Here is a 10,179-nt window from a genome sequence, read left to right on the forward strand (position 1 = left end):
TAAGAACTTACACGTGTCCCTAGTGGTCCATTAAAATCTAAACACTTTGAATTTTAAACGTCAATAAAATATAATTTATTAACACACGATAGAGTTTCAACCAAATTAATATTATAAATAGATGTGTGGCTGTGGTCTCTTAATCATTAATGTAGCCCTCCTTAGCGGCCTAATAGCTTTGAGGGGCTCTGTATTTGGATGGCAGACACTGCAGGTATTCTCCTCTACGACGTTGGCATCAGGGTTGTGGGGGGGGGGGATGTCAAGTAAGAGTTATAAAGAACTTGAAAGACTGATTCAAAACTCTTTCAAAGGAGTGTTGCAATGAGGGAGATGTTTTGATAGCTTTCTGGAGATTTTGGTATGAAACCATGAGATCTCTTGCATGGGCCCTCATGGAATTGAAGGGAATTGGCCTGGGTTGTTTTCTTTAACTCCTTCGGATCTAATTTGGTCTTTTCGACAGATCCCTTCTTTCTCTCCAACGTTCCGGACTTGCTGACGGCGTAGACGGTGGTCCTGGATACAGCAAACTACTTGGAGTGTACGAATGAAAATTTGTCAATCACATACAAGCGTCATTTTCTAAACATGTACGCAAGCTATAGAGCTTGGGTTTGTTTTGCTTTGTAACTAATTGTTTATACTTTAATATACCGACTTATGAATTAATTTCAATTTCTGTTATTTTTTTTCTTTTCCTCCTAATTACTGTTCTGAACGTTGATTTGTTGAAATATAATTATCCTATTGTTAAGCTGTGAGCAATCCCTATTGGGAAGAATTTTCCAAGAGCAACGGGCCATTATTATCCGCCATACATTATTATTAAACTACAATGAACGACGTCTAATCCTTCAAAGAAGAAACACAATATATTCGTGACAATAAAAAGGACAGTTCAAATAATAAGCGATCCCTTGACCAAGACGAATTGTTGAACGAAGTACGGCGTACACCTATAGCATTATAATATGTATGTTAGGTGACTTCTTTAATTGGCTCTACACCTGCATGCACCTTTTTATTAGTACAAGTCACAATAGATCATTTTCTTCTTTTAAATCGTACTCTTTCTTTCCAAGTTGTAAAATTCGTCACAGAATGGTGGTGATGAGAGAAGGGAGGGGAAATATGATCAGAAGGTTGAATTCAAAGTCTTCTTACTCGGTGCCCACCTAAGGAATTAAAATATCCTAATCCCCTTCTCCATAGACGACTCTTTTAGAACAGTGACTCTCAAACTTTGATCCGTGTGTACTAGTGTTTTTACAAGGGCTCAGAAAAATAGGGGATCATATGATTCACAACAGTCTTGGACCACCTATATGACGACGATTTAAGAGGTGAAGCGTTCACCGATCACACTTTTACATTGCGAGATACACATAAATAAAGCCATCCATAGAAAAATAATTGATTTCTTTTCACTACACCTATTACAGGGAGCGGGGATCAAAGTGTCGCCTACTTTAAACCTTGATAACTTGAAGACGACATTATCAAATAAAAAACCGGTTACCAAATAGGAAATCTTTCTTGTCAGCTGACGATACGTAGTTCAGTTAGCATCATGCCGTCATCATATGAGGAGATAAAGAGCTACAAGTGGAACGAGGAGCTTTCGAGGTCCGCCGTAGTCATGGCATTGGTTAATAATGAAGGTGAAATCTCCAATTCAACGATTGCTTCAACCTTAGGAGTGAATTTACGGACTGTTCAGCGTATCCGTAAGAAGCTAAAGGACACCTGGGATGTTGATGCCACCATAAAGAGGGCACCCAAGGAGGAGGGCGCCGATAGGAAGGTCAGGAACACCGACTTTGTCGACAAGGTGAAGAAGATGGTTTAGGATGACCCTACCAGGTCCATGAAGGCCATAGCGAGGGATCTGGGCTGCCATGAGAAAACAATAAGGGACTGTGTATCTGAGGATTTAAGGTGCAGGAGCTACAAGATGCAGGTGGGCCAGATCTTGACCCAGAAGGCAAAGGACAACAGGATGATCAAGTCAACAAAATTGCTCAACAAGCTCAAGCACCCAAAGCATCCCGGGATGCTGTGGTTTTTCTCTGATGAAAAGAATTTCTGTCAAGATCAGAAGGTCAACAAGCAGAACAACAGGTGGATAGCCACCTGCACCACCCATGTGAGGAAGGTAATGAAGACCAAGTTCCCTGAAATGGTCATAATGTTCAGGGTGGTCAGCAGTGAAGGTCATGTTATGCCTCCCACATGTTTGAAACGGGTCTAAAGGTCAATACAGAGGTCTACCTGGATGTTATGGAGAAGGTGGTTCTGCCCTGGATCCAAGGGGTGGCCGGAGACAGGCCCTGGGTGTGGCAACAGGACTCAGCACCCTGCCATGTGTCCAAAATCTCCATGCAGTGGTTAACCGAGAACTGTTATGACGTCGTAACCAAAGATTTGTGGCCTCCTAACTCTCCCGACCTTAATCCTTTGGAATATTTTGTCTGGGGCTATGTTTAGAGACATACCAACAGACATCCCCATAGCACCAAGGCCAGCCTGATGGACTCCATCAAGGAGGTATTCGGCAACATGGACAATGAGATGGTCAGAAGAGCCTGCGGCCGGTTCAGAGGCCGTTATTGATGCCAACAGTGATTATATCGAATGAATGGCTACTCTATACCTATATGCTCGTCATAGTTTTGATTTTCAATAAAAAGTTAAAAAATGTATATTTTGTGTTGTTTTTTTGTAGAAAATATGTATATTAAGAATTCCATGTACCACGATTATGAACAGACATAACATACTAGTGAAAGCTCACATTTATCGTTGTCGCTAGAGGGAGCTCACATACCACTATTTTAGAAGATATTATGAGTGAAATTGCATCCCTATTCAAATCATAATATCCAATCCAAGGTTCATAGAAATACAAATTTAGACCATCGTGTAATGGGACTTACTATAATTTTCCCTCTGATGTATTGTACCGATAGGCAGATTTTGACGAAACACACTACCACTCATAGTCTATGACGTCACTATTGCTAGAATTTTCAATTTAATGTATTGTACCAACTGCTGGTAAGAAAAACAGATTGTGACAAAACACGCAACCATTCATCTGCTACTACGTCGTCAATATTAAAAGCGTCGTGGAAGTCAAACATAAGTCGTATACGCGTTATGGTATAACCTTATATTTCCATTAACCTTGATCCAATCATAGTGGATTTTAATACATTAACTATAGAATAGAAAGAGAGAGAGAAAAAAAAGAAAACAAAATGGTGGATCTTCTTTTCATGTCCTTAGTCCAACATTGAGTTGAGGGAATAATCATCTAACGTTTTACTCCTCTTGGTCTAGCTCGACTATGGTAAAAAAAATGAATAATTATCAGTTTACTCTTTCTCGATGCCCAAATGGCTACTTTTAATAACTACAAAACGAAAGACACTTCACACCAGCTCTTTATGTACTAGATATATATATAAGTGTTACTTGTAATCAAGGCTTTCAATGCTGTTTTCTCTGACGTCACGTCATCTCTTGTACACATGGTATCATGCAAATGATGTATACTGTATTATATACAAAAAAGTAGCACAAAGTAATTGAAAAATAACTACTTATAGGACATTATGTCGCGATTTTTATATTTGATTAAATACTAATCATCTATTATGTTGATATACAATATAATAATATTATAAACTACGAAGATCGTTTCCAGTTTCCAGCTCATTGTTTCTTTGTACATAATATGTATTGTGTCAATATAAAAACAATCTTGAACAAAAATCAAAGATAGGAAAAAATCCCAATTTATTTTTTACCTCATATATTTACAGAGTGGAGTTTTCAAATCCGGAACAAGTTAGGACTTCCATACTTTGGCAACCCTGAGATCTACGTTAACGAAAGTTTGCTCATCAAATTCAACTGACTAAACCGTATAAGTATAAATCCTTGAGATATTCTCCAAATACGAACAACGTGTGGTCATTATTGTGTGCTGGGTGCACGCCCAAGGCGATTATTGAGCTTACAAAGCTTCCCAAATCAACTATTACGATGATGTGAGGGATATCAATGAGTCCGATGGTTCGAGAATAGCTGCAAAAGAAAACACATAATCGTTTTGGGATAATAAATTATATTAAAATTATGGATTACATGATTTAAATGAATGGACATGTGGCCTCCTAGCTAGGCGGATCTGAATCCCTTGGACAACACTGTGTTGAGCGTCTAGGAAAAACGTACACATGGTACTGTTGACTCGATTTGAGCTTCCATTCTCGATGCAGTTGCCATAATGGACAATAAGTTCATCATCTATGCATGTACCAGATTTAGGACCAGGTCAGAGACTGTGGTTGAAACTAGAGGGGGTTAAAGTGATTGGCTTAACTATGGATGCCTACATGTAAGAGGTAAAGATTTCTGAATTGCTTAATGAACTTTGGTAAATACATTGTAGTAAACATTATCCTTAAATTTTCCGGATATGTAACATACAGCCCAATATTTCATTGGCAGATTTTAGTTAATTATAGGGGCTTATTATTCAATTTATTGGGTAGAGTTAAGATACCTAAGAATTTTAGCTACAGTTTAAAACCTTTATTTGATTTAATAGACTTATATTGGCCCCGATATGGTCACTTTCAACCCTAAAATACATCAATATCTCATTCTTTTAATGTGACAGACTATTTTGGCTACTTTAAGTGCAATTTACAACGCACCCAAAGGGTTAATAAAAGATTTGTTGATTGAAATTGACTATAATTCGACATTCAAGAATTCAAAATTCATCAGTTAAACATAAAATATTTTCTACGAGTATGTAAATATAAAAGAAAACGAAAATGAACGTAACACGACGTAGCTAAACTGATCGTCCGGTTGTGAGAAATTATTCTCTTAAAATCATTGTGCATAGGTTCGCGTCTTGGTCGTTCCTAGAGAAGGAAATATACTTAAGTTATTTGGACTTTAAAGACGATTCCTAGATTAGATTGAGTATATGTAATACTATAATGTTTACATATATACTTAGTCAGTGCAACAGACCTAAATACAACAAAGACATATCAGCTGAAATTGCTCCTAAAAAAACTACAAAGACTTATATTTACAACCAGTTATGCTAAACCTTTGTGGCCATGTTGAAAAAAGAAACCGTAAATCAATTTGTAGAATGTTTAAAAGGAGAGTAGATTATATATAATGAAGCTTCATTAGATAGGCCACAATCAGCTGTGAGGAGGGCATTGACAAGAATTACTCCGATATTGATCCTCAATTCTAATCAGAGTCCAACCAGTACTTACAATTATAATTCAACAACAAATTGTCTTTTACGAGCGCCCGCAAATATAAGAATGATAGTTAGTAGAAAAGGACGCTCACTCCTTAGGAAGTAAATAATAGTAATGACAACGACGTAGAAAAAGATTACTCAATCTTCATTTCTTTTCCAACTCAAAAAAACAGGCCAGCTAAAAAATCCACCCGATTTTTATCGCTAATTATAACTCCCGCGCAAATCCTCATTGACCATTGTTAGTCTCTGTCTTTTATGAGTGCATAAAATAGTTATTACTTTATATATAGATGTTCTGTCTCTAAGAAATACGCAATAATAATAACAGCTTTATAAAATAATAAACTCTGGTCAAGATGCAACTACAAAAAACCGCTCATCCTTACTTTGACATATTTTATACAGCTCTGTATGTCATCCACACTCAATTTTGATAATGACTATTCTTGCTTGTTTTTGTGTTGACGGGATATTTACGTTATTTGATTATTATTAAAGACAGTCTTTGTGAGCCCCCTCATTAACAGATAATTAAGGGGAGCGCCTCTTTCGATAAATAAGAGGATTTTGGCTTTGCAGGAAGGAAACAAAAGAAACATGTATAAATAAAAAAAAGATTATTTCTTTAAATTAAATCAACAGCTACTCCTATTCAAGAGTTACACACACAACAAGAAGTATTAATAAAAAGAAGAGCCTCAAGGCTCTTCAGGAAGATGTCAAACAAAATTATGTGTAGAGCGTAGATATTTAAGTACATACAACAACTACTGGCAGAGATCATTTCACTTAATACAACATAGTACAATGTACATATAAGGGCCAAGATAGTTACATAATGGGGCGAGAAACAAAGTCAGGGGTTTGTTATTACGAATCCAGGGCTGGGCTCCTGTGTGTTACTAGCTCCATTGTTATTTTAAAAGTATGTGATGATTCGGCAGAAGATTGGGAGGATTTTATATATTCTCGAGCATAGAGACAATGATTCAGAATGTCAGAACTCACTAACACACGTGCACGGAAAAATTCCCTGGAAAAAGGCTATATTGTAAAATTGCCCTTTGGAAAATTTCCCGCCATTTACTAACAAAGTCAAAATACATCCGCACAAAACTCATTTTGTGCAATGGTAAAGCCACCGAGCTGGTTAAAAACCCCGACCACCCCTTCACAAAGCACTTAAGCTCCCTCCAAATACCTCAAAATGAACCCCAGGCTCGTGGTTTTTAACCTGCTTGGTGTCTTTGCCGTAGCTTTTATCAACCCACGGGTCTGAGATTCATTTTGAAGGGGCCATAAATGTTTTGCAAAGTGTTGGCGGTGGTTTTCGACCAGCTTGGTAAACCCTGCAGTAATATTAATCTACTCATGGGCCAATGGTTCATTTTGGAGCTTTTGGAAGGGACATATAGGCTTCGTGAAGCAGCAGCGGTGGTTTTTAACCTGTTTGTTGTTTTTGCCGTAGCCTTAATCGATCCATGGATCTGGAGAAGTACTTGAAGGAAACCTAAATGGTTTGGTAAGTGGTGGCGGTAGTTTTTGACCTGTATGGAGTACCTGGCGTAGTCTTAAACTACCCATGGGATCGGGGTTCATTTTTAAGTATTCAGGGGCCCTTAAATGGTTTGTGAAGTGGGGATGTTGGTTTTTAAACTACTTAGTGTCCCTGTCATTGCACACAATAAGTTTTTCACACTAAAAAAGTTTCTCGAGGGCAATTTTCCCCAATGACAATTTTCTTCATTGAAATTTTTATCAATGCCAATTTTCCACTGTGAATATTCTCGAATGCAATTTTCCTAGAACCCTATAACATAACTGAACATGTTATCTACAAAATGAAAGATCCTTCCATTAAATGAGATGAGCTCCAACGATCATTTTCCCTGTAATAGAACATGAAGAGACGATCAGAAAGCGTGCGGCTTGGATATACAAATGGAAAAATATGAACTTTTACGAACGATGGATATATGCAGATCCAGGCATAGAGGGACATTTTGAAAGTCATTGAATTAATAGTATTAATATTCTATATTGCACTGAGGCAGGAGGCAAACTATGGATTCTTTTTTTTTACAATGACTTGGCCTATAATTAAGAAGATCACACGCAACAACCGTTTTTTCCTTCTTTTTAAAATTTTAAAGGTAGTTTTTTTTTTGGTACGAAACATGTCGACCAACCTCAAGTTTCCAACCTCAACGTGAAGATGGCAGTACTCATAAATCAAAGCTAGTTAAATCTATATAGCATCACTTACTTACCAAAGTTTCAGCTATTTCGGGCATTCAGTTGTTATCTAACAGTTGTTTGTGTGAGCGTTTAGTGAAAATAGACAAAATATCGAGCTGCCAATGAATGTTTATCTTGAAAGTGATACCTTTAAATAGATTCAAACAATAGCAGATATATAAAGGCAGGTTGTGTCAAAAATTGACTTGTCTAAGTCATTCCAACTCGAAGTGGAAGGAACCAAATATCGTGGAGACCATGTGCTTCAATTTGAGGTACCAAAAAGTCTGTTAAAGGTGGCGAATCGATTCTTTACGATCTCCGGCTACAGCCGCAATATTTTCTACGCTGCGAGCTGTACGTGGCCTATCAGACGACAGGACATCCCAGCAAGTTGCTCCCCCTTCAAATTTTTCGATTATTCTGCGAATTGTGGATTCTGAAGGTCCATTATATGGACCATAAGTTGGGCGTAATTTGCGAAAAACTTCATTCACAGAACGCTGATTTTCAGTGTACAATTGAACAATTTGTACACGTTGTTTTGGCGAATATCTTTCCATGAAGAATTGTAAAACAATATCGAGTAAAAATGACGTATGAATTTGACAGAACTCGCGCGCGCATGTCAAAAAATCCCTACTGGGAAAAACCACTCGTTTTGAATCATTCTTTACTAGCCGACACGTAGTTCCCTCCCCAGGGGTTGAATAATAATGACAACAACTAAGGAAAAGACAATTTACTCTCCAGATTGTCAACCAAACAAACACCCGGGAAAACCGGGGGAGCTACAAAAGATGTACTCCCAAATTGTAGCAATATTTATAATAACACTTGAAACCTTTTGATATAATTATCTACAACATAAAATGTTGTTTCTTCTATCTTTTTAGAGTGAACAATTCTATCGGGGCTTCCATCTTAATTCACATCATGGCGGATGTACGGTAATTATATATCATAGACAGTCACTGGTGTAAAATAAACACTTGTTCGTATACAATCAAGGTGAATAGTTGGAGAACTTACATATGTACTACCTATATATAAAACAACTTTGTGTGTGTAAGGCTTTTGAGACCTGAAGGCAAAGGGTAGTTGATGTAGTGACTGACACATTGATAATATTACTTATGACCTACGAAGAAAAAGAAAGAGCTATCAAGAAACTTGTTTTACTTATCCACTCGTTATGTACCTCCAAAAAAATCAAATAATATTTATATAATTATTGATTTGATTTCGTAATTATTATTATTATTATTTTTAATTTCTCCTAGCTTTAGAAGGTTTGCTCTGACGTCATACATTGCATAATAATTAAAGGAGACGCCATCTTGAGGACTTTAAGGAGCCGACATCAATAATGCTGACGTACCGTGGATATTAATGAAAACAGGGTTTTTTAAAACTTGGTTGTTGAGGGTCCCAAAATAGACAACGTCATAAATTGCGCAATAATTAGAGGAGACGCCATCTTGGGGGCTATAAATATGATATTTTTTACTAAATACCACTCTTTTCCTAAATATTAATGCAAAAGAGCTTCTCCTAAAATGACCGACATCAATGATGCTGATGACGTCACATGAAAATGCTCTATTGCCCGTTTTCACTGACGTCATAAATTGGATCATAATTGAAGGAGACGCCACCTTGGGGGCTATAAGGTGATATTCCTTGTTATATGTATATTACTATTTTCTTTAATAAAATGACAAAAAAAGGCTTTTCATTACTGGAAAACTTGGTTGTTTAAGCCCTCAAAATGAACGACATCAACAATGCCGATGATAACACTGGACGTCACTGACGTCATAAATTGCATTATAATAATTGAAGGAAACGCCATCTTGGGGACTATAAGCTGATATTTTTACTATATAAAATGGATAAATATTAGTGATGGTACGATTAATCGGGAATCGGAGGATTGGGTTTTGTTCTGGAATCGGGATGGGGAAAAATCATATTTAATTCGCGATTCCGAGTCTTATTTATTACTGGTATTTAATTCGTTATTACTTTTCTAAATTATGAAAAAAATGCCCCCCAAAAAAAAAAAAAAATTAAGGAATTTTTGCTTTTTACAAGAAAATTTTATATTTGAGATTTAATTCAATTTTTCAAATTTTTTACAAAACATTTAATTTTCTGTAAAGAACTATCTAAATACTTTGAAATTTTTCTTCCAAAATTTGAATTTTTGTTTCAAAACATTTTATATTGGAAATTTAATTTTAGAAATTTTTTCCAAAAAATTTTTTTTTTTGAGAACAGCTGGAACTTTTTATAAAAAATTCCTCAAAATTTAATATTAAAAACAAAAATTATTGTTTCTGTTTAGCTGCGGATTTTGGACATTTCTCTAAAAAAATTAATTTTTTGTAAATACCTCTGTATTGTGGAAAAAAAATCAAAAATAATTAATTTTTTGAGAATAACCATGGGGTTTTGAAAAAAAATCAATGTTCCTGGGATTTATTCTGGCGCAGAGGAAAATCAGGATGTAGTTTCGTTTGTGTTTTTTCCATGATTGAAACCAAAACAAAATATTAAAGAACTTAACCCCAATTTTTCTTAATAAATTCAAAAAATCTCGCTAAAAATTTCAAACTTGTAACTCT

The sequence above is a fragment of the Lepeophtheirus salmonis genome, chromosome 11, assembly GCF_016086655.4.
Source record: "Lepeophtheirus salmonis chromosome 11, UVic_Lsal_1.4, whole genome shotgun sequence".
Lineage (NCBI taxonomy): Eukaryota > Metazoa > Arthropoda > Copepoda > Siphonostomatoida > Caligidae > Lepeophtheirus > Lepeophtheirus salmonis.